This window comes from Emydura macquarii, unplaced genomic scaffold, assembly GCF_026122565.2.
Source record: "Emydura macquarii macquarii isolate MOO-44397 ecotype Brisbane River unplaced genomic scaffold, CSIRO-AGI_Emac_v2 contig_3108, whole genome shotgun sequence".
In the NCBI taxonomy this organism is placed as follows: Eukaryota; Metazoa; Chordata; order Testudines; family Chelidae; genus Emydura; species Emydura macquarii.
The window spans coordinates 2,852,757-2,878,364 of record NW_027133245.1 but is presented as its reverse complement, the minus strand read 5'-3'; the positions used below and the strand labels follow the sequence as shown (position 1 = coordinate 2,878,364).

At 38.4% G+C, this 25,608-nt stretch overlaps 1 protein-coding gene and 1 long non-coding RNA gene across 5 annotated transcripts in view; one reads left to right on the top strand and one right to left on the bottom strand.

Annotated features, from left to right (window-relative positions):
* The window catches only part of SGCZ (sarcoglycan zeta), a 764,963-nt gene that overhangs the window by 73,742 nt on the left and 665,613 nt on the right, over positions 1 to 25,608 (top strand). For 2 of the 4 annotated variants that reach the window (XM_067530570.1, XM_067530571.1), the window contains exon 1: positions 24,900 to 25,456. The exons of 1 other annotated variant lie outside the window; for it this stretch is intronic. The gene's annotated coding sequence lies outside the window, so the exon portion shown is untranslated. Of the gene's footprint in view, positions 1 to 24,899; positions 25,457 to 25,608 lie in introns of those variants that run through there. One more of the 4 variants, XM_067530572.1, reaches the window with a different exon arrangement.
* LOC137141623 (uncharacterized) lies at positions 19,383 to 24,797 on the bottom strand. The gene is made up of 3 exons (XR_010916679.1): positions 24,667 to 24,797; positions 20,705 to 20,834; positions 19,383 to 20,029 (listed from the first exon to the last, which is right to left on the bottom strand). It is a non-coding gene; the product is annotated as an uncharacterized lncRNA (long non-coding RNA).

Genomic DNA, 25,608 nt, shown 5'->3' with positions numbered 1-25,608 from the left:
TCATCTCCTCATTCCAATTTTTTCCCCCCATCCATTAAATAGAATTTTAAATCTGGATGCAATAAGTACATCAGTGGAGCTAGTTTCTTAACTGCAAGGTCTACAATGAGTGAGGTCTGCAGTGAGAGAAGCCACACTTTGAAGAAGTACAAGATAATCATTTGACATAGCAAAAGCAGAGAAATTCCTTATTGCAGTGTGTGTATGTATATAATATGAAACCTGGCTGTGTCAAGGAGTTTTGGAACATCTGATAATGACAATCATGTTTTGTGCTCAGAGAAAAATCAGATATTTATGTGCATCAAATTTTCCTCTAAACTCAAAAGATTATCAGGATTTATTCAAGTTCATAAAGACCTAACTTCCCAAGTTGGGAATAAGACATTTAAACACAAAATGAGACAAATCTGAGTTCTGAACAGATTAGAAATAGATTTGTACCTGCAAACCAGCAACTTGTTTTCTGTTTAACTTGAAGCAGGTTCTCTTAGAATATATTTTTCTTTTACCTGATCAGATCACAGGGGGTTTCTATTAAAATTACACAATATAAAAATATTGTAGGAAAATATTCACAGGATTTTTCCCCAAACTCTAGGCTTGAAGTTCTTAAGAACACCAGAGAAGATCAGCAGTCTTTTTTGGTCACTGGAATGCAACCATTCCTTCAAGCAAACTACATCAAATATGAGTAGAAGCCTGAATCACTAATGCACTGTATATTGAACTATCCGCGCATACATGTGTTTTGGGCCTCATTAAATAATTCTGTGAAAGCTAAATTAACAATCAACTCAGATCTCTGTGTCCAAGGAGTAGAACAAAAGACCAGCTATCCCATAAGACCTTCAACATCGAAGATATAATGTCTATGACTGACAAGAAGCTAATCTGAAATCTGCAGATTTTAAATGCAAGATGGGGCACTGAAGTGCAAGAATGCTCAAATAGTTAATAACATAGGAAAAAACCCTTATGCACATTAGTACTTGACCTCAAGTGAGAGTAAATACTTGAGTATTGTAGAGGCCTTAGGAGAGCTCAGGCTAAATTTTGGTAGTGGATATATCACCCAAACTTGTAATATAAAATTGATTTTAAATGTCATTTGTGGGGACAGAAAAGACAATGACTATGAATCCTTCTTCTAATATTTGATAAATATATATACATACATATTTAGCAAATATTAGATATTTACATCTCTAATTAGAGATGTAAATATTAGATACATACATATTTACATAATAATAAGTTCTAATCTAATATACATAATAATTAGATATTACATATTAGATACATACATATTTAGCAAATATTTAGTTTTGCATCCTAATATGCTCCTGTGTTAATCTGAGTATTCAAAAAAAGGCATATTTTTACATGCTGTGCAATGTTACATACAGACAGATTACATCTGCCTCCCCTTCTCACCCCAGTGTATCATACTTGATTTATGTATGCAAATAAAAGATGTTTCCAAAATCTACATCGAGGGAACACTGGAGTCTCCATACGCTCTTTCTCTGAAACAGGAATAGATGGTAGAGCTGGAATCTGTGTGGGGTAGTACTTAGAGACGCAGCCAGTGGCAGTGTTTAAGATGACATCTTTACTTTTAAGGACTCCGCTCAAAGTATCTTCTGTAGCAGCCTCTGAAATAGTGCCCTGGTCACACAACTTAACCTGATAGCAGGACTGGTGCATGGGTGGCCTGGGCTACAGGTTAGTGTCAGGTGCAGGTGGAGGGTCCCGGGATCACAAGCCAACTACCAGGAATCAGGCTGGGTTGGAATGCCAGGAGATAGGAGTGAGACACAAACCAGAGAACAGGGATCCAGAGTCAGAATCTGAAGGCAGGCAAGGTAGACACCAGACCAGAAGTCCATTACAGAGTGAAGTCCTCTTGTAAAGACAACTGCCTGTTTCCTCTTCTGGCTTAAATAGGAGCTGCAGCCCAATTAGGAGTCTTGGAGATGTCCCAATCAGAATATTGGGATGGGACTTGTGCCTCAGTTGTGCTTCATGCACCGTAGTCCTACCAGTTGTCTGATCTGGAGGATTGGAATGTGCTGATTTTTGAGACCTCCGCAGACTTGTGTTCAAAACCCACAGGGGCTGACTCCTGCCTCCTGTTCTTGTCTGATAATACCAGAAATGAAACAGGATCCCACGGTACAGTCACATTTATAGTTCAGATATTACATAAGTGCAAATTACTCGTGTTGTGGATGAGGGAAGGGTGTGATAGAGGGAGAAGGAGAATTTTCAAAATTAAATTTAAACTTAATAAATATGGTCTCACGCAGGAAAACCAGCATTATTCGAGAGGCGGGAGGGAGTTGAGAGGAGCTGGTTTGGAAAACAGGAAAAAATCAAAGGCAGATGTAGATAAAGAATTCTTAGAACAGCGGCAAATCAAAATACAGAAAAGATGTGAGTTTGCTATACACACACATTCCCCTAATTCAAATATTAACTTGCTGCTCCATTATTTCCTAGGCATCTGTATTTTTTCACTTCTATGCACATTTGTTCACCATTTATGGTCTTCTTTCTATGCGTCTCGGCCTAACAATGTTTTTGGAATGGTCAGGAAGGGAGCAGCAAGAGGTAGTTACACAGAGCTGTGGCTTTTGTTTGCCTATGTTTGGATCTTTTGGCGCATTGCTATGAAATCTGAAAATTCTTATGGATCCATTTTAAGCAGGGATGTTGGAGTGAGAGCATGATTGCTAGAATTGTACAATTTGCAGAAAATAACCTTTTACGCCCTTTTTACAGGTTAATCTATACACTTAAACTGTGATATGCAGACATGATCCCATAATAAAAACAAAGCAATAAAACAGAGCTAAACTTCTTTCAAAAGTCAATTTTATTTGGCACAAAGCACTTGCTCCTACTATCAGGAGAAATTAAATGTGTGATGCATGGAAATCATAAAAAATATAGTGTATTCCTGAAAAAGGCAGCATAAATTGTATGCAACTGAGACCACACCTCCCAATAAGCCATCCTTCCCATTTGGTATTGCAGCTGCTTAAGCAGTAAGTATATTGCCAAGTAGATATTACTTTGTGTAATACTCAATATTGCACAACATTTACTATAAACATTAAACCTTCATTTTCCCATAACTCAGGGTAAAAACTGTTTATTTCCTTTAGAAAATAGAGGAGTTGTGTTTATAAGACAAATAACCTGAAGTTACATTTTGATAGCAGTGTTTAGACCAATTCAGAAGTACATGATGCATACTATTAAGACTGCCTTTCAGCATGCTAAGATGAGAATGATAGCCTTGTTAGAAGTGTACTTTCTTCCAAATAATTTCTATGATGGAGACATTGTAGGGATATTTCATTCTGAAGTAGGAACTATATTAATGCTTATAACCTCTCATTTGACGTAAAAATGTATATAAACAAATTGTAAGTAAATTCTTATATATACTAGTCACAGGGCTTTTCCCCGTTTGGAGCAGGCTATAGCCCCATTGCTATTCTCACCTTCAGATCTGTATGGCTTAATTGCCAGAGTCAATATGTTGGCCCTGTTGTGCAAAGCCACAAGGCCTCCTAGCCGGAGTCAGTAGGAGACCCTGATTCACCAGGCGGCGTGGCCTAGTGGCTGGAATCATCAAAGTCTCCCACCTCTGTGGGATAATGTGGCCTATTGGCACGTTGGGGAAGAGGGACCCTGCTTAGCGGGGTGTGGCACCCAGGGTAGGGGAGTTTGGGTCCTCCCTGCTCCGCTAAGCCCTAGCTCAGGGCCCAGGCAGTGGCAGGGGTACTTGCCATCAAGTTAGCGGCGCTCCTCCCAAAGCATGCTGACCAGTTCCCCAATCCTCCCGCTGTAGCAATGTTCAGGTCCCCTGGGCTACTTCCTATCCTGTCTTCTGTGGCAATGATCCACAATTCCCCAAGGCCTCCAGGGTCCTCAGCTGATGCAGCTCATGACAGCTCAGTCCCTTCCTCGTGTTCATCCGACAGCCTGGAATCCATCTGCATGCCCTAGTTCTAGGTTCTGTGCCTGTCTTAGTTTCCTGGAGAGAGGTGGCAGTCTGTATCTTCTCCCTTCCTCAGCCAGCCCTAAGTGATCTGTTTGGCTCCCTCTTATATCCAGTCTCCTGCTGGAGCATGCCCAGCAGTGTCGAGTGAGCATCGCCTTCTCAGCCCAGAGGGTAGAGTTAACCCTTAGAGAACCAGTGCAGGGCAAGTGTGCCCAGTCACAATACTGAAGACTTATTTTACAAGTAGACGTTGAACAACAGAATAATGTTTCCAAAAACAATGTTCTTCTGCAACGGGGTATAGAAGAAGAAGCTTACAAAAATGCAGCTAAAAGAAGAAAATTAGGCTTCTCTTCCAGGAAAACAAGGTTTTGTTTGTATTTGCAAAGCAGAGCACATACATTCAACATTGTTTCCTTAACAGCTCAGGGCAAAACATAACTTTAAATGAGAAAACATGCAATATAGGCCCTGACTTTTACCTCAATTCTACTTTATTACATTGTGGGACACCATTAACTTCAATGGAATTACTCTGGATTTACACAGTAAATAAGACTGGAATCAGGGCCATAGTAATGCTATTTTTTCATTTATCTACACACACCAGAAACACAGAAGCTTTGTAGAAACTGGAGATCTTTTCAGTAGATGGGTTCCTTGATTAGGAAAGTAAACAAAATTGCTTACTGCAAGTCCATCCTCTACTGAATTTTCTTGAATTGATTATATATGATTTATGTTGAGTTGTTTACTGAACATGACTTTGTTAATATCCTGAATAAAATTAGGGTGATGAATCTATTCTTTTGTTCCTTTCAGAAGCTTTTGGGGTTGTTTACCATGTTATTACTGGCTTAGTTGAAAATATTACACTAAAGAGACTTACAGTAATAACTAATGAATGTTAGCTTCAGAAGTTAAAATCAATCTTTTACAATAAACAGTGCCCGTTTTCTTGTCACATTACTTGGTAAACATATTGTGGGGGTCTTTTAGGTGAACATGTGTATGAAATGTAAAGCATTTACAGTCTCTTATTTGTGTTCATGGTCTTTTTTGGCATCCAGTATTGTTTCTCTGAAGCACTAAGGCTAGAGTCATTGCACAATATAACAGTTACACTAAAACAGAATTTTCTCAGCCACTCAGAGTCCAAGGATGCTGTGAAGTTGCTGATGAATAACTGCTGAAATCCCTGTGTTTAGTTGTGGGGGTTTGACATTCATAATCTCTTGTGGTTACTTCTGAGTAACTGTACAGTATGCAGTCCCTATATTCTGATAGGATGATGGCTTTAGTAGCTAGTCAGAGTACGAAGATTTGATAATCGATGTGTGGTTCTAGTCTGAATGGTTACTATCATTCTTCTTCTTTGGATATGATCTTCAGATCTGCTGAGCTCATGCTTGATCCGGTTGAGGACAGGGTGGGAAAGTGTGTTTAAACCATATATCTGTTTCATTCATACCTGATCTGCTGTGGTCCAAAGTGCCCCCTGGAATAACCTAGAAAACTTTAAGGGTTTTGCTACCTTTTTATAGGTTGAGGTAAATGATCAAGAGACTCAAATTCAGGCCTGATCCAGTTCTATCTGCTGACACCAGCTCTGAATTTAGCTCACATTCTTTGTTGCTTGTACAGTACTTCTAACTTAGTCCTAAATTATATATAACCATCAATAGGTGGTGTGAAGTTTAGGAGGGACTAGAAGCAGGAGCCTAGGTATTAATATAATCCAAATATCCAAGAATAATAAAAAAATAGAGCTTTTAAGAGTCCATAGAGCAGGAGGAATGAGAGGTGGGTCTGCTAAAGGACATGCTTTTGCAACTTTAGCGTTCAGGAAGGATTTGTCAGTGTGATCCATGAGAAATATTAAAAATCCTAAAGTTGTGTTTCAGTTTCAGCAATGGACCCAAAAGAATAAATAATGGAGTTGTCAGCATACAGCATAATTTTTCTTAGAGGTTATGTTGTGTGTAATTTTGTTTGTTTTTCCCATGGATGTTGGCCAGGGCAGGAAGAGAGAATTAGTTAATGCTGTTCCAAATATTTATACAGAAAGTGTTCTACAAGAGAAAGCAGAGTTTGCCTTCCCCTTTGCCCCCACTGAGCTGCCTGTAGCTACCACTGATGGATCTACAAACCTAAGCAAAAGTGTGGGGTTTTGGGTTTTTTGTTTGTTTGTTTTAAGACACCTGTCTCGCAGAGTGGATGTGCAGTGCTCAGGGTGTTGGTGATGGTAAAGAAGCTGTGAACAGAAGGCATTGGACATTTGTGGAAGAGAAGAAAGTGCACCTCTCCTTCTCCCTCTCTCCAGCTGAGCAACACCTGATTTTTAATTAATTCCTGTAATTCATAGTCATAGAGTTTAAGGCCAGAAGGGACCACTCGATCATCTAGTCCACATATCACAAGCCACTAACATTACCCACTCACTACACCCAACAACCAGAATTAGACCAAAACCCACAGGAAACTAGATTATGTGCCACAGGCAGAGAATAGAAGGAACCCAGATACACCTGAGGCCCTTGCAATGCATTGATTAAGAGAGATATACCCAGGTAGTCCTGGCAAGTGACCCACACACCACAGAGGAAAGTGAAAATCCCCCAAAGTCACTGCCAGTCTGACCAGAGGTAAAAGTCCTTCCTGACCTCACATATGACAATTAGTTGGACCCTGAACATGAGAGCAAGAACAAGCCAGAATGCCTGCTGACATTTCAGAGCCTTGGCCCACGCTATCCAACGTTCCATCTCTGGCCATGGCCATCCCTGAAGTTTGAGGTAGGAACAAACCCAAACATAATACGTTGCGGGGAGGGGGAAGAATCCCTCATGACCCCTGCAATCACGGAAATCCTGAAGCTTGAGCTTTAATGAAATCAAGACAAACTGAAAGTGAACCCAGAGCTGCTGAGCCTTGCCCCCTACTATCACAAGCAATCCACCCATATAATCATACGTATACATTTGTCCAGCTCTCTGAAAACTAAGTAGATTGCCCCCACAACTTTCATTGCATGACTGATCCAGAACATCGGGATGGGTAGAAACATTCTAATTTCCATATGAATTTGTTCATGGCTATTTTATAACCATTTGTTCTTGTGCCAACATTGTCCTTTTAGCTTAAATAGCTCTACTCCCTCCCTGGTGCATTTATAGAGAGCGATCATATCCGCTCTCAGTCTTCTTTTTGCTAGACTAAACAAGACAAGCTCTTTCAGTTTCCTCTCATAAGATAGGCCTTCCATTCCCCTGATCATGCTAATAGCTTTTCTTTCCACATATTTCAGTTTGAATTCATCTTTCTTGAACATCTGTTATCAGAATTGTATACAGTATTCCAAGTGAAGTCTTACCAGTGCCCTGTACAATGGCATTAATACTTCTCTATCTCTATTGGAAACTCCTTGCCTAATACATCCTAGGAATGCATTTGCCTTTTTCACAGTTGCATCGCATTGATGGCTCATGGGCATCTTGTGATCGGCCCATACACTTAGGGATCTCTCTTCCTCTGTTTCTCCCAACCTTGTAGCAAAAATTCTTATTACACCATAAGTGTATGGCCTTGCACTTTGCACTATTGAATTTCACACTATTTCTGTTACTCCAGTCTTCAAAGTCATCCAGCTTTTCCTGTATAATATTCTGATCCTCCTCTATATTGACAGTCTCCCAATTTTGTATTATCAGCAAACTTCATTAGCACACTCCTGCGCCAACATCATTAATAAAAATATTGAATAAGAATGGTCCTTTAGAAGCTTCACTAATAACCTTCCTTCAGTCCAATAGTCTTCTTTCAGCACAGTCCACTGCCTTCTTTAACCAGTTCTTTATCCAGTTCTTACAATTCTTGTACTAATTTCCATTTTCTCTAATTTAACTAAAATTTCCCCATGAGATACCAAGTAAAATGCTTTACTGAAGTGTATTAGGGTAAAATCAGTTATTTTCTCAAAGAAGAAAATCACGTTATTCTGGTATGGTCTACCTTTGGTAAACCCATTTTGCATTACTACATGCATCATTACTCTTTCCTTCACAATTTGTTCTAACGCCTTGCATCATATTGAATTCAGACTAACAGATCTATAATTGCCCAGACCACTTTTTCCCCACTTTCCTAAGTATAAGCATGTGTCATGCTGCCTGTCCTGTAGCTGTATGTGTTTCAAACGGCTCTGTTCCATGGTTCCATTGGCTGGATTATCCCAGCATACAAGCCTGCACTTAGTGTCTGTGAATTAAGCAGCTCTGACCAAGCAATTCCGATTCCAACAGCCGGCTTATTACCCCCTGCCTTCCTCAGCCACACTCTGGTTACACCTGGCAATAAATGACCTCAACCCATTCCCAGTCCCATATTTTCCCAAACTCGTGTGCTCTGCAATGTCCAGCCTTCTCCTTGACCCTGCAGAGAGAGTTAAGGTGTGTTCATTCCTTAAAAGATGCAATATCCAGTAGCTTGTGACATTAACTGGTGTTAACATTCATTTTAAATCAAGCACAGAACTGGTTTGATTTAGATTAAAAGTAAAACCAGTTTATTAACAAAAGGAGATAGGATTTTAAGTGAGTTGCAGTATAAAGCACAGAGTTAGAAAGGGATACAAGCAAATAAAACTGAAAATGCTTTCTAGAGGCTAAAGATTTAACATAACAAGCTACAGCCTTTGTTCAAGGCTAGTCTGCCTTCTATCAAGGTGGCTGACCACCCCTCTGGTCAGGATCTCCACAAGTCCAACATGCTTATTTCCTTTGTCTTAGGTGGAAGGTAAGTTGGGGTTCTCTGCCCCTCTTTATGTGAACCTTTAAAATGGATTCTCCTGAAGATTATCCCCAGAATAAAGTTCATTCAAGCTGTGAGGAAATGACATGGAATCTCTTTGTGAAGGACCTTGGCTATCTTCTCCCCCTGCTGGGGTTTGCTAAAATGCAAATTGATCTGTATCCTGCAGTTTCCTCCCCCTGCTGTCTTGTCCTGTTTACCTTCTATGGAATTTGTATTCCCATTGTCTCTTAATGTACCCTGGAGATGCCTCGAAGGTTGTTGAACCACATTCCTTTGTCTAGGGTATAGCAACTTTAGCCTTGCCTAGCAGATGCATAATTTCCAATATGTTTGTAATTTTGTATTTGTCCTCCATACATACACCACACAATAAAAAGAACGATCAGCATGTTATTAGCTTTCTATACCTATCTTACACGACACCTTTTAGATACAGATTATTACATTAGTCAGTGGGGGTAAACTGAACTGCTCAGGCCAGTTGAAACTCACTCCCAGATACCAATAAGCCCCTTGTCCTCTTTCACTGGGATGCTCTTAGGGTCACACTTCAGTTACAGTATTACATTAGCCATTCTCCAGTTGTTATATAGTACTACAGTAGAATCTCAGAGTTATGAACACCAAAGTTACAAACTGACCAGTCAACCACACACCTCATTTGGAACCAGAAGTACACAATAGGCAGCTGCAGAAGGGGGGGAAAAAGCTAATACAGTACAATACTATATTAAAAGTAAACTACTAAAAAAATAAAGGGAAAGCGGCATTTTTCTTCTGTATAGTAGTGTTTCAAAGCTGTATTAAGTTAATGTTCAGTTGTAAACTTTAGAAAGAACAACCATAACGTTTTGTTCAGAGTTATGAACATTTCCAAGTTACAAACAACCTCCATTCCTGAGGTGTTCATAACTCTGAGGTTCTACTGTATCCCCAAATAGAGGGAAGTATTAAAAATCATTGCTACTAGACTAGCAATCTCATAGGACTGTTCTTTCAATATTCTGGGATTGAAATGATCTTGAATGTATTAAACCCTTTAAGTTTTTCTTCCACCTCAGATGTGTCATTTCCATTGACAGACACTCATTTCCATTAGCCATGCTACCTTCATATGCATGTTCCATATTATCATCTTGACTGAAAAGTGAGGCAAAGTACTCATTTAGTTTTTGGGCCCAACCTAGATTATCTTTAATTTTCTTCCAATCCACACTGCATAGCAGCTAAACCTCATCCTTTTTTATTCTCTCTTTATTTATATAACTAAAAATCCTCTCATTTAATTTTCTTGATTAAAAGTTAATTCAGCTTGACATTTAGCAATATCTCCTTTTATTCCTACATTTTATAACCAAGATGTAACCTTCTTTGTTGATCAACTCATTTTTTCATTAAACTCTGTTTAATGACAATACTCTTTTTGAGGTGATTATTCATTCAGTTGATTCTGGAGCCTTTCCTACAAGCTTTTTCCTTGCAGGTGTCATTTCTCTGCTTATGGCTCCAAATCTGTCTTATCACAAATCTCTTGCCCTTGGTCCTTCCTGCATGCCCAGCTGCCATCTCAAGATTCCATAGAATTACACCAAAGATGGATTGGCAGAAAATGTACCAACAGTGAATTTAGTGTTTTTCCTTCCAAGTCTACCCTTCACCTTTCACAGCATCAGTATCCTACCTATCCTACTGGCTCACAGCCTTGGGTCCTCTCTATCTCAAGTGTCTCCTTCTCGCCCCACATTCATGCCATTATCAAATTTTAAATAATGGGCCACTTCTTTAAAGGAGCAACGCTGATTTACACCAGCTTGCCTAATACTTGTAAAGTACTTTGAAAATGGAAAGGGCTACACAAGTGCTAAGTAATTTTACTTATTTTCTCTTCTTTCTCTGTGCTATCTCTATAATTTAGCCTTTCCTCATGATCCCCAAGAACAAACTTAGTCCATGTTCTACATAAGAACAGCCACACTGGGTCAGACCAATGGTCCATCTAGCCCAGTATCCTGTCTTCCAACAGTGGCCAGTGCCAGGTGATTCAGAGGCAATGAACTGAACAGGTAATCATCAAGTGATCCATCCATTACCCATTCCCAACTTCTGGCAAACAGCAATCCCTGCTCATCCTGGCTAATAGCCATTGATTAACCTATCCTCCATTAATTTATCTAGTTCTTTTTTAACCCTGTTATAGTCTTGGCCTTCACAACATCCTTCTATTCCAATGGTTCTTACCCCTTTTCTACCTTGCCCCCAAAATTCACCAGCAGGTTTTTGACAGGATCCACATATGACTGCAATCTTGCTACTGTGAGTGCCTTTCACCACTCCATCACTACTTCAGTTTCCTCTTCTCTGGACTCTCCAACCTTTCCCTCTTCCGGGTGCCTCCAGAAATGTGGCATAAAAATTGTATCATCCTTTCACATTCTGATCATATCTCTCACACAATCTTGAATCCCTGCACTGGGTCCCGATTGTCTTCATTCAGCATAATGTTAAAGATTCTCCTCTTCATCTTCAAGTTTCCAACGCCACATAAGCATAGACACTGTCCTCTCTCTTTTCCCTGAAGCCTCTCTTTCACCCGCTTTGCACCTTCTTTATCACTTCCCCTTGCATCTGGAACAGGCTTCTAGTTAATGGATAACAAATTACCTTTCCCCTTTCCTCTCATTTAGGAAACTTCTGAAAAGCCATCTGTTCTGCGGTGCATTCCAGGTTTAAAATTGCAACTTCTCACTCTGATTGCCCGTATGGCACTTGTCTGTTTTATAATACTACAATATGCCTCGTGAGCTCATTGGCGCAGAGATAATGTTTTTATATGATGTTGTTCAGTTGTGAAGGAAGTTCTGTGCATACTTCATGATGTTACATACAATATTATTAATAAAAAATGAGTAGTCATTTCCAATGTTAGACTGATTGTTTTTGTTTGGAAGTCATTCTCACTAATGTTAAGCACAGACAGAGACTTGCATGCTGTTAAGGCCAGACTTGGCAATTTTTAATTCTGTTGGTTAATACCATATTCTGTGAATATTCCAATTGCTTTAAAAAAGGATGCACAAAGTATTATCTGGTATGAGAGAGAACGGCAGAATCTGATCCATAATAAAGTGAACAAAATAATATGATAGCTATTTCTACAACAGCTTTTAAGAGAGTGTTATTGAGCCCATTTAATCTGAAGAAGGCTATATAGAAAAATTGTAAGGTGGGAAAGACAGATACCAGTTCAGCCTTTTCAAGAAATCTGAAGAATAATATATTGAGTATGAATGACCCTGATAACATATTCAGTTTACTCCCTAATAATACATTTAAGATTTACTGATTTCCTAATACTTCCCTTTTTGGCTAGTTTGTGAAAGTTCTGGAAAAAAAGTTTGTTTTTTGGTTAATATAAGTTTACTTTTTGTTTGCTTTGGTCTAAGATGGATAAAAAAAAATTCAGACCAATCAGTTCTGATCCAAATTAATAGCAATGCCAGAGTCCAACCCAGTTTAACATGTAATTGCATTAAAAAAATGACATGTGATTTCATGTTACATCAAAGAACAATTACAAGAAATTTAAATGCTGCTTAAACTCTCATACAGTTGTTCCTTAAGAGCTTACAAACAGCTCCTGATTTTGCTGTTTTGTTAGTTTATGTGATTATACATAGTTTGGTTTAGTTTTAAAAGAGTCACATTTCAGATTCAAAAGATGAACATGCTAGCATAAAGATATTTATAGTGTATTTTAAATTGTCACTATAGTTCAGACTGAGTCTGGCTTTTCCATTTTAAATCTAATATGGGATCCACTTTTAGTATTTGCTCTCCCCCACCTCCCCAAGTTCTGTTCAGCTTCCAAAATGGTATGTGGTGTCTGCTCAGTACGTATTTTCTTAAACAAATTTGAGATTGTTTGAGTTGTTCTTAAGATATGGACCTTAAACAACTACTACAACAATAAAAAAATGGTGTTCTTGCATGGTAAATTTTCTGATTTTTTTTTCCAAATATTGGCTGCAAATCATGTTGTCGAAGAGACTTTAAATGAGGTTATTTGAAAGATTTTTGAGAAATGCAGTGTACAAGACCAAATTGCAGAGAGTAATGAGTTCTAGAATGGTGAACCAGGAATGTTCAGAAAACTGCCAATTTCCTAAAGATTTCTTGGACTGTATGATGAATATGGGAAAGAACAGGTTAAAGAATATTTATATAAATTAGATGTTTTCAGGTTGGCAGGGCCTGATAAAATTCAATCTAGGGTACTTAAGGAACTAGCTGAAGCAATCTTGGAACCATTAGCAATTATCTTAGAGAACTCATGGGGGACTGGTGAGGTCCCAGAGGACTGAAGAAGGGCACACATAGTACCTGCCTTTTATAAATGGGAACAAAGAGGACCTGGGGAAATTGCAGACAAGCCTGTCTAATTTCATACCTGGCAATGTACTGGAACAAGTTAAACAATCAATTTGTAAGCATCTAGAGGATAATAAGGTTATAAGGAATAGCCAGCATGGATTTGTCAAGAACAAATCATGCCAAACTAACCTAATTTCCTTCTTTGACAGCGGTACTGGTTTGATGGACGGGGAAGTAGTGGATGTGATATATCTTGATTTTAGTCAGGCTTTTGACACAATCCCACATGACATTCTCTTAAGCAAAGTAGGGAAATGTGTCTAGAAGAAATTACTGTACAGTGGGTGCACAACTGGTTGAAAAACTGTATTCATAATAGTTATCAGTTTCTCACTGTCACTGGGAAAGTGTATTTAATGGGGTCTGTCCTGGGTCAGGTAATATTTCATATTTTCATTAATTAATTAAATAATGGAGTAGAGAGTACGCTTATAAAATGTGTAGATGACACCAAGCTGGGAGGGGTTGCAAATACTTTGGAGGCAGGATTAGAATTCAAAATGACAAATTGGCAAACTGGTCTGAATTCAGCAAGGTAAGATTCAATAAAGACAAGCAAAGAGCTTCATTTAGGAAGGAAAAATCAAATGAACAACTACAAAATGGGGAATAACTGGTTAGGCCATAATACTGCTGAAAAGGATCTGGGGGCTATCACAAATTGAACGTGAGTCAGTTATGCGATGCAGTTGTGAAAATGGCTAATATCATTCTGGGGAGTATTAACAGGAATTTTTTAAGTGACACAAGGGAAATAATTGTCCTGCTCTACTCAGCACTGGTAAGGCCTCAACTGGAGTACTATGTCCTTTCTGGGCACTACACTTTAGGAAAGAGATGTGGATGAATTAGAGAAAGTCCAGAGCAGAGCAACAAAAGTGATATGAAGAAAGGTTTAAAAACCAGTACTTACTGACTGAATTATGAAGAAAGGTTTTTTAAAAACCTGGGCATATTTAGTCTGGAGGAAAGTGGGGGGAGACATAAGTCTTCAGATATGTTAGGGGCTGTTATAAGAGGACTGATCAATTGTTCTCTGTGTCCACTGAAAGTAGGACAAGAAGTATTGGGCTTAATCTGCAGCAAGGGAGACTTAGGTTAGATACTAGGAAAAGACTATAAGGGTTAGAATACATTTGCAAGGGAAGTTGTGGCATCCCTGTCTTTGGAGGATTTTAAGAACAGGTTGGAAAAATACCTGTCATGGATGGTCTAGGTTTATTTGGTCCTGCCTCAGCACAGGGGCTGGACTTGATGACTTCTTGAGGTCCCTTCTAGCCCTACATTTCTAGGATTCTTAGGGTATGTCTACACTGCAAGTGCAGAGAGAACTGAAGAGTGGGTAGGCATACGTATGCTAGCTTCAATCTAGCTAGCATGGGTAACACTAGCAGTGTACACATGGCAGCACAGTGTTCGCAGTGGGCTAACCGCTCCAATATAAGCCCTCTGGGGATCCTAGGTATGTAGTCTAGTTGTTAGTCTGAGCTGAAGCCTGTGCCACCATGTCTTCATTATGCTTGTTCCCTGAACTTGTTATCTGGTGTCCAAGACCTTGAATTACTGATTCAGCTCTGGTCACTTGGTTGAACCTCAGGACCTCTTAATGTATTGATTGACTGTAGGTGGCTGGAGTGCAAGAAGAGAGTTCCACAACTACAGACCATAATTGATACCCAGGAGAGCAGCTCCACTGCTGAAGAGAAATGTAGGAGAACGTATGCTGCTGGGTACAGGCTTAGGCTGAAGTGCACTTGCAGACTATGGTCTGCTTGGACAATGAAGGATAACTAGAAACATTACCATTGTTGGGATGATCTGAGTTGTGCTTTTCCATTATTTAAAAAGATTTGGTTTCTTTTAAATTTAACCTTAATTCCTAATATCTTGGTTTAAAAGTATTCTCTCTTCTTACAGCTACAATCTTCTTGTAATTTTTTTTTAAGCCTGAAGTTACAGATATGTTCTTGCAACCTTAACTCTACCTTAAAGAATTTTCATGTCAGTGAATAGCAGTATATAACATGACCCAAATTCTTTGTAGCTTCTCCATCAGGGGCTGGTTGCTCAGCTCAGGATCAAGCACCTTGGTCTTGCGTATTGTGACCTGAACATTACCTATACTGATAATAGAGAACACCCTGCTGCTAAGGTAACTATTTAATTATCTAAGACAATTGAAAATATAAGTGCTCCACTGTATCACTGAAAGGCATGAAGCATTTCCTAGTAACAGTGCCTTTCTAATTAGATTCAGGAACACAGTATGTTCCAAAATCTGACCCATAATTACCAGGATTAAACGTTGGCATTCATGTGGCATAGGTATTTCGAATGTGAATTACAGATATCTTAAACTGGTTATGCTTTTTCTCTGGAAATGTATTCAAACTGATCAGTGAAAAAAATAATCCTGATAACATATAGTAATTGCTAACACAATTAAATATTTAAGCATTAATCCTTTTAGGCTTCCTGTCATACTGAAAAGTGGTTAATGATACTTCATGTTTTTACTATTTGGTCAGCGACAGGATTGTGGTGTTAAATATGCATGGCAAAGCCCAGGGTACTTGACAGTTTGTATGTTCATGAAATAACTTCAGACCAAAGAATGGATCATTAATGTCTAAATTATAAATTTTTTATTTAAAAAAAGTTTAAATAACTATGATTAAAAGCCAGTTTTCTTCTTAGCTATCCTTACAATTTTATTAGCAGCTTTAAAAAATTTAAAGTGATTTTAATACCGATGAAACAGTGCCAGACTAGCAGCAATGGAGTTGTAGGCCTTTATCCAACTATAGCATTGGAAACAGTAACACAAATTGACCTGTGCTGTACTGCCATTGTGTCTCTCTTTACTTCAGGAGTGACACTTATGAGGGAAGAAGGGTGGAAGGTTGAGAGGATGATGTCCATTGCGAGATGTATCCAACTCTTGTTTAATTCAGTTGGAATCTTTCCATTTACTTTAATAGGCCTTATATTAGGCCTTTAATCTTTAGCCTCCCTATTGTTAAGGGAACTAACTGTGCTGTGAACAGCTCTTAATTAAGAGATGAAGTGTTGAACTGGAGCTGTCTGATGAATACAAAGTGATTGTCCAGCTTCAACAAAAGGAGGACAGCAGACAAATGATATGGATTTAATCAGCTGCAACTTTATTATTAGATGTCTGGGGCACTCCAGCAGATAAAAGTGCATAGTGCAGGTCACCCCATGTTCATTCAATAATTACCTGGGTGGCTTCCGCCAGATCTCCCTCTTTTTCCATCCAGGTGCCTCAGCCAATCAGTTGCTGGGACCTTATCATCCACCTCCCCCTCAGAGGAGGGTTAAGGTGGGCTTATAAGAAAGGGGAGTTGGTTTCCTGCCATACCATTCATAGGAGCCCCAACCCACGCTCCCCATTCCATTCCTTTAATTGTTCTTTTAAGAACTTTTCGATCACTCAAAATCTCATTAACAGGACACTTCTTGTATATAAAGTGCCAACATATCCCTCCAATGCACTGAATGAAGAAGGGATCCTGAGGAAAAAATAGTTTGAGACTACGAAATTAAAGACTGTATCATAATACTTACACAAGGGGGCTCATTTAAGATAGCCCAGACAGCCTTAATTCTGTCATTTCCTAAATTTTGAGTGTTTTCTTTGTTTTTTAATCTTCTTTTAATGGAACATTTTGTGTATAATTATATATTAAGTTCTCTGCACTATACAAGATGCGAAGAAAAAGTCCCTGCCCAAAGAAATCTGCTATCTAAATAATGGGCATTGCATGTAAATAACATTTATAAACTTCATGAAATATTATATAAAACTTCATGAAAGATGGCTACTGTGTGTATTATTCATTTATTTTAACACTGTTTGCCATCTCTCATTCATATGGATTTCAGTCTTGAGTATAAAAACAATCTCAAAGGACCCTAATGGAGGATTTGTTCCTTATTTGGAAAAAATAAAATTCACTTATGTGCTTTGGGACAGCATAAAGCATATGTCTCACAGAAGCGTGATTCAAGTGGTTTTCTAGCCTTTACTCTTATTCTTTTCTGCACATTTGGAAGCTGAAATCATTATACCCAATAGTTAAATAGTCTAGTTCTCTAGATTGTGAAAAGGTGTATTTCAATATTCTCTTCAAACTTCAATCAATAAATCAGAGTTTTTCATCAAAAGCTTTTTCAGGTGTGGAGTGTGTGTTTGGTGGTGATCGTGGTGGGTGGGTGATTGTTGTAGCTGTTGGTTGGTTGGTGGTGGTGGTAGTATTGAAGAGTGCCTATTTAAAGCTTCCAGAGAGATTTTAAATTTCATGTGAGAAGCATCTGTGTACATTGAAGCAAGCATAAATAACTTGTACACAATTCCATCCTAGTCAGTCAAGAAAGAAAACTTAATTATCCTTGCCCAAATAATGAAAAGTTTTCTTTCTGGCCATCTGGCAAACAACCCCTTCAGTATTCTTGGCTGTGCAGCCTTTCCCTGAACACTTGATAGACTTGAATACTGGTTGTTCTTGGACAATATATGAAGATACTAAACACCTCTTGCCAAAAAAAAACCCCCACTAGAATGCTTGGTACTGTAGGCCAAGTCTGTTACATACTTTAGCTGTATTTCATGTCTGTTACACCTGGTACTGATTTTCATCAGCCTCAATAGATGTATCACAGTAGGTCAATACAGGGCAACATATCTCATCAGATCAGACGATAGGTAGTTTTCTTTTTACAGTGTTCGCAAGTTAAAATTCTTTCAGTGTTCTTGGACACTATACCACAATACTAATTTGGTGCATGTTATGTCTAAGCATATTTTAAAATGTGCAATAGATAGGTTATTTAAGGTTAGTTTCCTTGTTTGTTTAAACCTCATTTATTACTCATTTACTACATCCAAGTCCCTTGGATGTTTTCCTCCTCATTAGCCACAGATAACTCCATTAAGCTTTGACCAACATTGGAAAGGAAGAATCTAGGTGGTGAATGTTCAGTATGTGCCATCCTATAGTGATACTTAAACAGATTAAAATTACTGAGGCATTCAGTAATGACAGTTTTATGCCAGAAGGTTATATTTGCTAGTTCATTATAGTTAAAAATATGCACAACTAAATTAGAAGCACTTTAACCTGTACCCTCTCCTCAGTATGATAAATATTTAACCCACATCAAGCATCTCTTAAGATAAAAAGGCTGTACTTTTAGAAGTACAAGAATTATAAACTTTAGTCACCAATTTTCTAGAATCTTTTATGAAGTCAAATCAGACTATAGAGTATTCTTATGTCTCTCTTAGTGAGCTAATTGCCTTTCTAATAATTTACCAGGTAGCAAGTAAAATAGTTGGCATTTAATTTAAATTAAATTATTTCTACATTTAAATGTATTATATAATTGTTTAGCAGGCAGCTAAAATTCATATCTTACAAAGTACTTGGTCTGCAAACTTCTGAAAGCTTGAATAAAATCTTTCGTTATATAATGTTTTGATCTATATGTTGCATTACCAGGGAGGCCTGCTTTTCTGATTCTTCGTCTGCTGAGAACATATGACAGGAAGAAAAGTGGGATTGGGGAGAAGAAGGAACAGGGAAATTAAAAAGCAAAAGCAAAATCCTAATAGTTTGCTGTACATTATGACTTACATAAAGTAACAATCTTGGGCTTAGGATCTCATTCATCAATATAATAAATGTGAACATCTCTGCTTATAACAAGGAAGTCTGGAACTGCCTCACCAGATGGCCTGCCTGTTAGGGCTGAGATAGAAAAATGGTCAGAACAACATCAGCAGGAGAAACTGAGGGTACATGTACACTGCCCTGCAGTCTGGATGCACCAATGTGCTGCACTGTCACTCCCCCAGCAGGGATGCTGGAAGGTCCTGAGTTCCCACAAATGTAGTCCGCTTTGAAGAGGACTCCATTAATGCAAATGAGGAACCTTTTTGCTCATGAGTTAGTGTGAGTATAACTAGTAGTGTAGTCATGGTAGCACAGGCAGCAGCAGTGCCATGCCAAGTATAAACCCACCGGAAATGATTAGCATGATTATGTGAATATGAGGAGGGAAATCACACCCCTCGCTCACAGTGCAGACATAACCTAGATCTTCCAGACTCTATTTACTTAAATTTTCATACTGAAATTCAGCCATATTTTTAAGAAGTTACGCTTATATTGCTTCTAAAGCCTTCATGGCTGTACAAACATGGGGACATCTTTTCAAAGCTACACACAAATTTCATGCATAGACCTGGATGCTCATTGTTTACACAGAGAAAGACACGACACGCACGTGTTTGTGTGTATGCACTATTGCATGCCTCATTTTAAAACTCTAACCCATAATCTCATAGCACAATGTTTGTGAAAAGTAAATGCCATTTAAGCATGTAATCAGCTACGTGGGAAACGGGGGAAAGCAATTTTTAGATCACATTAGTATTAAGCTTCATTAAGTAGAACTTGCATGCAAGTTTGGCTTCTAATTGGCTTGTGTTAGAAGTATGAAGCCTCCCGTTGCTGGTTTAAATAAAGTCAAGCTGGGACTCCTGATCTGGAGTGCTAAAGTTATGGTTGACTGAGGAAAAGAAGGAGAGAAAAACAATCCCCATTTATATTCAGGATTAGTTAAATTAGAGGACTAGAACTAACCATAGCGTTCTGTCTTATTCAGACTAGCAGATGAGGTTTCAACTAGGAGCAGATAAGGAATCTATTAAGATTTATATTCTTTTGTTCATGCCCAGGACATCTGTAAGCAGAAATCAAAAGAAAATCATTCAGAATGTTTCACATTATTCTAAAATGTTTCAACAGCTGAAATTGCAGCAGGCCTCAAAATACCTACTGAGTCTTTGTACTTAATTTTCTTTACACAACAGGAATTTTGAAAGTAGCTGACCTTTCAGTGGTAAAGACTCTTCTGTCATCAATGATATGAACTATAAATGTAATTCCATTATAATGGATGTAATGTAGCAACTCCAGTAATCGCATTACCATGAAGAAATTTTAGCCTTGAAAGATTTAAAAGCTAATTATGAATGCCACAGAGAATCAGCTGAAACTCTCTTTCTGTTGTGGTAATATCTGAATTACCACTAAGTATTTCCTCTGTAAAGATGCTTTGTAAATGATGACACATCTAAATATGTATATTTAAGTTCCAACATAATTTTTGCATACTACCTACATGCTCCCCTACTGCTACAGCCTTGCTTACTGTGATCGATCGGGGATGGCCCCTGAGGGAAGGTCAAAAAAGTCAAAAACTATGGTGGAGAGCATATTAGTGGCAATCAGAGCTTCATAGGAACTCTTCTAATGGACACTAAGATGTTACTGACTCATTGATGCCTCTCCCTAATCAGTGACAGCCCATTTTTTAGACCTCCTGTGGGTTCAGCTGTGGTGATGTTGCACTTACCTGTTCTGGCATGCAGCTTGTGTTCTGGCAGACTTTCTGTGGAGGGATGGTCTTTATCAGTAGATGCCAGTGTACATTTAGGAATATATATGGCTCCTAATTCTGAAACAGGAGCTATGGTATACATTAGCTGCAAAACATATATTAATATAACATTAGATGGTACAGATAGGCACTCAGCTGTGAATGGCAAAAATTAAGATTGACTGTTCAACTTTGCCTCTTTGCCATTATGCATAGGCATTACTATATCATGTTTAATTGTCTGGGTACATATTATGGTAATAATCCCATATAATATCACTTTTTAAAAATGTCCACCTTAAATGCACATACAGCGAGCCTAACATAATCGTGTGCTTGCAGACTGCATTGTAATGAACATGGGTAATAGGGTTGACTTTAGGTTGCCCATTTGAGTGTCTACCCGTGCCACGTAATATTGCATTTTAATGCAACATGCAAGATTTTTTTTAAAACTTTAATTTCCTAAAGATGTAATGGAATAAAGAAAGCATCATAACATAACCAGCTGAAGAAGGGTCTGACAGTGCTCCTTGTTATTATTAGTAAATTGATTTACTATGCACAATCTAGTCAAAGATATTTTAGTATTTCAGATTTGTTGGTATCTGTTTAAAATTTCAGTTTAGTGGCATTTCTATACCAGTGCTTTTGATATCCATCTGAGGGCCTGTTCTAAAGCCCACTGAAGTCAGTGAAAATGTCCCTCTGATTGTAGCAGTCTTGGATCAAGCCCTAGGTTTGTAATTTAAGAAATCATATATGCCCCCCACACCTTGACAAACCCACTAACCTTATTGTTGTCTCTTCAGATTCTGTACTTTGGGTTTTATTTCTAACTGAAAAAATAAAGAATCTAAGGTCTTACAGTTCTAAGCATCTTAAAAGAATCCAAGGTTTTAATTCTGTTTAAATTGCTTAGGTTGCTGATTTTTGTTTTTCAGTTGAAAGTACAACATTAAAAAAACAGTAGGGCCAGATCCTAAACTGAGATCCATTAGGAGGCAGGCATGCCAGGGAGCTTCCACATTCAGACCAGCTGCTGCCCAGGCTGAAGATGGGGAAATCTACCCTTCCCTTCCCCAATCTCTGTGGTTCGGAAGAAAATATCAAGTGGAATGTAAGAAAAGCTTGGATCCTCTGGGAAAAGCAATGTAAAATACTGCTGACTAAGGATGTGATGCAAAGCCCACTGAAATCAGTGAGAATCTTTCTGTTGACTTCAGTGAGCTTTAGCTGTAAATTTTTGCTGATTTGCCTCCGTGGTCTGGGTTAGGGTATTCCTTGAGCAGGGTTTTTGGGACAAGAAGTGTGGTGTTCAGTGATCATTTAGTGCTGAAGAAGCTTTGCAAGCACTCTGTTTTATTCCATGTTTGATTCCAATTGGCTGTGCAAAAGAGCTTCACAGTGCCTCAACCAGACTCTTTGACTGAGAAACTCAGCCTTTAAAGACAGACAGACCCTAATACCACAACAAGAGATAGGGGAATCCCGGGGACAACACAACTTCTACTATTTTTGCTATTTTTCCCAAAACACTCCCTGTGAGGCAAAGATGGATCATGGAAAATATTTACACTATAGGTTAGAATCTTCAAAAATTGTGTGTGTGGATAATGGAGTTTTAGAATGGAAAGTTTATGAAAATCATTAAAAACGGACCTCCTTTAATATCTGAAAAATATCAATTATATGAATTATATCGCCTGAGGTCTTTCATAAACAAGCCATCCACTTTCCCATTAACATAGTTTGTGTTTAAACACTAGCCAGTATATTTGTCAATTATATATATTCCACAAGACAGAACAGTTTAATGCTTGGGTCTGAGAGGTCTTGAGATTTGTGACTATCTTCACAGTTTTTTTCTTCAAAGAGCTGCTCTGCTCTGGTGTTTGCTCTTGTTCCATTAAACAGATTTAATGTAGCAGTGATATACAGGTACTGAGAAAAAGCACTTAACTTCTGTAGTGAGATATTTTCAATGAGGCAAAGAAATACAAATATAAATGTATCTTTGTGACAAAGATACAATGTAAAGCAACCAACTGCACGGACTTATCTATCTTGCTGTTAAGAGTTTCCAAAATGCATTGGAAATGCAGCATCTCTGAATATTAAGCTAGAACAGTAGATAAATTTAACTAGCAAGAGTGCTATAATAAGGAATGGTATTAGGATGGTGGTATTTGGACCCCAAATATGGACTCAGCAATATAAACAGGTGACATTTTTTTGACCATAAAGTGCTGATTCAGGGTGACCAAAACCATTTGGAAATTCAGATAAATTTTGGCTAACAGCTTTGGTCAAAAGCAAACAAAAAAAGGTCCCCGCCCCCCCCCCCCCCTCCGCCCATACACACATATCAAAATGGTTCATTTGGCATTTCCAAAATGAGACATTTCAACTTTTCATTTCAGAAAAACATTTTGTTTTTGAATTTCCCTAAATTTTAATTTTAAAAAATGGGTGTCTTTAGGGGGAAAAAAAAAAAGCAACCTGAAAATGAAACAGAGACATGAAAAAAAAGAGGTTTGACTTTTTTTGTTTCACCAAGACATTTGTGTGCATGTTTGATATGAAGAAAAAAAAATTCCAAACACCTTTCTATTGTTCTTGTTGGGGGAGGGAATTGGCCACTGAACTGAAAAAAATGGCTGTTTGCCCAGCTCTACTCAGCACTGCTTTGTTATATTAATATGTTTGCCAATCATTATGGAAATATATACAGTAATCAGTGTGAAAAGGTCAACATTAAACAACATTTACTTCACAATAGTATATATCTGAGATACCACTGCTATTTCCTATTCTAAGTATAAGAAAATACTTTTGAATCTCAGGCAGCACTGGATGGCAACTGTTTTCATTTGTCCACATGCAAAGAACAGCCATGTATATTAAATCTAAAATTACTTTTAGACTAAGAAAAACAAGAGGAATGTAAACTATGTGAGAGCACAGTATATGTATGTGTGTGTCTTTTGCAACATGCTTCAGCCACTCTGTGAACTAAACAGCTGCTGTCTCTCAACACAAGAAAAGTTCTTAATCATATAATAGCTTTATTCAAAGCCTATGGAAATCAAATGAGTCTATGTATAGACTTCATTGGGTTCTAGATCAGACCCTAAATAAACGGTATGGAAAACAAAGGCAGCATGTTTTAATGGCTAAATATACTAATTGGTAACTGTTGGCTTTTAATAATGACCACTTTTGGTAACTTCTATACAGCACAGACTTTAAGCCCTAAAAGATGCTGCAATGTTTTGTTTTGAAGAGGTGATAAGGAGAAACATTTGAAAAGATTAGTGAACACCCGAAAAGAATGCTAAATACCACTGCACTACATATGCTTGCATTTCTGTTAAACTAATATAATTTCATGTTGTGCTTAAATCTGATGCAGTAAAGAAGAATAAACTAGCAGATCTAGAAGGATATTTGCTATGAGCAGCAGATTTCATGCCTGTGAACTGAAATTTAGTTGGTCTTTAGTTTGTCACGTCATGTCTAGTTTACATTGGAAAAAGTTTGCAAAGGCCAGAAGTCCCATTTTCACACACCAGATGCCAACTTTCTTTCTTAAAATTTTGTCAGAGAAGATAATCATAATTTGGGGGTAAAATGGATTCTCATATCTATGTATAAGGATTCTGGCCATCATTAAACTGTGTAATGTGTCAAACTCCTAAGAAATATGTATATAATCTTTTTTAAATAAATCACCCTAGAAATAGGTCTTCAGTGGCAACTGATCTGAACAAAGACAATCCTGCCATATCTGAATGCATAGAAAAGAAAAAAGAAACCTGGCATATACTGGTTACTATGAGCAAAACTTTTGCTTTCTTAGACAACTTTCATAGTAAACCCCTAAAAAATCATGATGCAGTACCTGAAAAATAAAAGTAACAGTAGGATTATGTTACCTGCCACTGTCAGGAAGGGGTCAATAAATGTTTCTCATAAAGTTGAACTTGTAACTTGTAAAATGCCCTGTTTTGAGAAAAGGGACTGTGATGGAGTATCCATTACACACAAAGCCTGAAGGCGATAAGGTGGGCCAATTAACTGCCCAGGTTGCACCTGAAGGAGGATCCATGGAGCAGGGATTAAAGTAATGAGGCTCAGCTGGATGGGAACAGGAGGGGCCTGGGTAAAGCCCAGGAGTAGAGAGTAGCTGGGTGTTTTCAGGGAAGAAATTTGCAATCCATTTGCTGGGAGAAAGCAGGTGTGTTTGAGGCTATAGAGACAAGTAGACTACAGTTACTTTGTGGGAGAAGAGAGTTGTGGTGGGCTGGCAACTTAGAGAGGTAGAAAGAACTCAAGGGAAAAGCTGCAAGATATAGGCTAGTGCAAATATTGGCTGTTGATCAGTAGGCCCTGAGCTGGATCCTGGACTAGAGGGCAGGCTTAGGTTCCCCTACTAGCCCTTGGGGAAGTAGCAGTGACCAGGCAGTGAGGAGCAGACTGCAGGGCATAGTTTGCCCTAAAAGATTTTACCATCACAGACGGTGAGGGCTAAGTCACAAAAAGGAAGCTACAACTCCTGGAGCAGAGGGAGTTCAGTGTGAGAGAGGACAGCAGATGGGAGAGACTTCCAGATGAGGGTGCAGCACTAATTCTTAGAACTAATTCTAAGAGCTTCCGGAAGGTGACCCTTCTAGCAGTGAGTGGATCCATGACAAGAGCCTTTGGCGCTGAACGTTTGCTGAGCTGGTATGTTGTTTAAGCTGCATTAACAATTCACAATGAGTATTTCTTGTGGCATTATTTAATACCAGGAATGCTTTTGAAATTGCTATGGGAATAGCTAATCGACAGTAATGTGCACTGCTGGGAAAATGGAAAGCCGAGTACATCATAGAGCC